Below are 4,240 nucleotides of genomic sequence, written 5' to 3' on the forward strand. Positions count from 1 at the left end.
AAAAACAAAGTCGTATATAATTTCCAATAAATAAAATGGAAAACTCAACATCTAACACATCGGAATAGAAACTGTTAATGCCAATGTTGGGAAAGCACATAAATTCAGAAAAAAATTTAGCTTAAAACATTATTCATCACTATAATATACACATGGAACCAAATCTTACCAACCTGTTTATCGTCACTGAAGCCCAACCTAAAAGTTAATAAAGGACACTTCTGAGCTTGCGATTATGTCATATCTCTAACTAAGATTTTCAATGCCAACACCAGACAATAGAAATTGGCTAGAAAATGATTCAACGTACTTTTTGAGTTCAACAATGTTACTTCGTAGCTAGAAATTGTCTGACTTAATAAATTCTATAAAATATTTTAATTTTGTACTTTTCAAAGAGCCCTTAGCCTTAATGGCTATCTGCACCCCCTTGTGGATAAAATATGTAACCTTAATAAAGTCATCCTCAAGAAGCCCATAGGTGGTTAATGCAGGAGTCCCTATGCGTATACCACCAGGAACCATAACACTTTTATCACCTAAAAATGTGAGGTATGAAAGTATCCTATATCATCTCATGGAGAAAGGAAAATCAATGAATCCCTTACATATAAATATACAAAGAAAAAAAATCATGTAACCTGGTATAAAATTCTTGTTCAGTGTGATAGAAGCAACATCCAAAACGTCCTCTACTCTTGCACCATCAATGCCCTGTCCAAGCCCATTAATATATACGATGTTACATTTAACTAGCTAAATCCAATAGAAATCAATATACAAGTAGGTTGTGTACTCCAACATATGAACAGAGGATCCTTACCAAGGGCCTCAAATCAACTAGAACTGGGTTATTTTCACTACCACTAGACACCAAATTGTAACCCAAATCCATTAGGCTTTTTGCAAGGGCTCGAAAATTTTCTACAACTTACTAAAACTATTTTACCTTTGATAAGAAACAAATTCCATTCAAAAAACAATTCACATGCATGAATTTTATAGAAGCTTAGACATGTGAGAGTGCTACACCTGTACTTGATAAGCCTTGAACTCTACAGTTACAACCTGTTTTAGACAAACAACCAACCCTCCTATGGTATGGTTATGTGGTCCTCCCTAGAAAGCCACAAATTATTTCATGTATCTTTTAGAAACAAAATGACACAAAAAATCAATATATTCATATTATGATATTAGTGAGAAGGAGAACAATATGGATGATGGAGGAAAGGAAGGAGAACTCAGATTGACCTGTAACCCTGGAAAAACTACATTATTGATGGTTGTATCTAGGTTGACCCCCATTACTAGTTCCTTCCTAAAGAATATCATACCTCCACAAGGACCTCGTAAAGACTAAAAATCACAACCCTTCAATCCAAAAATATTTCAGAATGAAAAATATAAAAAATATAAAAATGAAAGGAAAAAATTGAAACAATTGAAAAACAATTCAAGGAACATAATGAGTTTAATCGAATCTTTGATCTAGTAGCGATAAGAAACAGAAAGAACATAAAAAAAATGAAAACAAGAAACTGAATCAAAGAACATGTAAGAGAATCAAAAGGAAAATCTACACCTTTTAACTCTATAATCACTCCTCCTATGATGGGAATGGCATATTTGTTTTATTTCTTCACCGTTTCTTGAACATTAATGGGATTAATTTTCTTCTATAAGGGGGGAATGGCACAGATAGATAGCATTAATATAGATCCAAAAAAGGATCCGTCTAATATAGTCATATTTTTAATCGAAAGGGTGAAGTGCAGAGAAAATTAATAGCATCAACTCACCTTGTGCATTGTAGTTGTTACTACATCACAAAAATCACATGGATTTGCCATTATAGAAGCAATGATGAGACCACTTATGTGTGCCATGTCCATCATTAAGTATGCCCCAATTATATTGGAAATCTTCCCAAACCACAAACGTTTTAGTACTAAAAATCATAAAAAAAAACTCCAAGATTACATACTATAAGAACATCTTAATAAAATCTACTAGAATAAACATTGTTGGAAAGAGAAATTTTTGAAAGGAATGCCATTATGAGATCTATAGAATACTGAGCCTCAATACCTGCCTCATGTGAGGGTAATCAATATCTCGGGGATATGCACTAGCACCAGCCATGATAAGCTTGATCCTAAAAAGGGTGGAATTCTTCTCAAGCATCTCATAGTCAATGAATCCTATAACCCAAGAAAAGAAACCCAACCATTAACACTTTCGACACTTCCCCAAAATATTGGTTCAATATTTGTCAATCATGGAACTGTTTCCCTCCTAATTATTATTAGACTGGAAATGCTAGCTCACCTGTGGACTCATCTAGACAATATGGCATTGATTCAAAGTAAATTGATGTAGCAGATACTTGCTTTTTTGCTTTCATGAATCCACGAGACAGGTGCCCTCCATGTGGTAAGTCCAAATCCTAAACATTGCAAAGAAATTTTTCACATGTTACATGCCCAAATAGGAATGATAATCTTATCAAAGGAGGTTCGTAGTTCAGAACCATACACCATAATGCGATGATGTGGTTGGAGGAGAGTTGTATAAATAAGAAAATTAGCTGGGTATCTAGATAATGGTTGAAAATTAACACCCCATGTATTTTTGTCAATATGGAATGCTTCTATGGCCCTCTGCTAGCAAAGCCTCTCACTTTTGTCAATGAATTCACTGCCAGCATATTATATGCATGGCATAAATCCCAACTCAACACAGTAGTGAATAAATATAGAAAAGTGTCCAACAACTGTATCCTTCATTGTGATAACAGATACTCATGCAACAACTACAGGTCTATACACTTTAACTCTGAACCTAGAAACCATTGCACACTTGTCAAACATTCAAACTAAAAAGTACATGTCCAAAAGATAAGAGAAATTGAGTTTAACAAGAAAAAAATACCAAGTGGCAAGAAGAAACTGCCAAGCAGCTCAGACACAATCACAATCATGATGGTTCCATTCTTCACATTCCAAGTTGTATCTCTAGGAACTTACCTCTTACCAGGGAGTCCTTCTGAATACTTTTTTGTTAGACATGATCCAACAGCTTCCATAACTTCCCAAGATGTAAAATTTTCAGAAGAAATAAGTTCCAAGCCATTGAATTGTGATTGTTTTTCTTTCTCAATTATCACATTCATTTCAGGATCGATCTCACTCAGAGGAGGATCTACAAAGCTTTGCTTTCCATCTGCATGGAGTAATTTACAAACTAGATAAAGAAATTACAATAAATTTAGTACCCTCGATAACTGAGTTGCGGTTTGATAGGAGAATTAATTGTATTATTGAGGTCTACAATTTCTGTTTGCTAGCATCCCAGGGGAATCAAGATCAAGAACAAATTCTTTATCAAGCCATTCACTAACATTAACTCAACAAAACTATAAATAAAACCGAATTATTTGACATAGTTCATTAAATGAAGATAAGAAGGTTATTTACAGCAACTCAATTCACAAATGAATCTTCTAATAACCTCCAAGTTAAACTATATTCAACTATGATCTGTGCTTTCTTCACTTGGTCTTCAAATGGTAGGATGATCAAGGATGTCACACAGTCTATCCATACATGCAACAATTTCAACCAAAAACAAATACATAAATAAATAAATTATAGCGTGAATTGCAAACAACATGCACACTTGGGAAGTTGCAGGGTTGCGCCAGCATGAACGCCAAAGGATTTCCCATTTTCAAGCTTGTTATACAAAAAGTTTTATATGATGGGCACGGCCTCAAACCTCATAATTTTCTACTTTTTTGTTTCCAGGGAACCACCAAAACTAGTTGTGAAGTTTTTGGCATCAAATTTGTAGTTAGGTTCAAATTATATTGATCCAACAAGCCCATCCCTACTGCTCCACCGCCCATTATGACCTGCAATCAATACATTTTCACCTGAAACAAGAGCTATCCTCTATGCCCACATCAAAATGTGAAAAATGATCAAATATCGAGAGACATGTGAATCCAGCACTTAATATGTTTCGGATAATTCTCTGACAGAGGCATACATGAAAGACACCAAAAGTAGCACTAGTTCGAATTTTCCTCCTACACGTTGTTGACTTGGGTTTGAATCGTAGATAATATAAAGAAAAAGAATATCACACATGTAGAAGCAGCTGACTTAGGTTCGAATCGCAGCTAATATATAGAAAAAGAATATCACACATATTCACAGATATTATATAGAACAAG

The 4,240-nt window shown here is 34.4% G+C and overlaps 1 pseudogene; it reads right to left on the reverse strand.

The window, feature by feature from the left end:
• Positions 1-246: 246 nt before the first annotated feature.
• LOC149145577 (serine hydroxymethyltransferase 3, chloroplastic-like) lies at positions 247-3,910 on the reverse strand (annotated as a pseudogene).
• Between the last annotated feature and the right edge of the window lie 330 nt (positions 3,911-4,240).

The sequence above is a fragment of the Pinus tabuliformis genome, chromosome X (assembly GCF_031772625.1).
Source record: "Pinus tabuliformis cultivar Carrire ecotype Pingquan chromosome X, CPIR1, whole genome shotgun sequence".
NCBI classification, from domain to species: Eukaryota; Viridiplantae; Streptophyta; class Pinopsida; order Pinales; family Pinaceae; genus Pinus; species Pinus tabuliformis.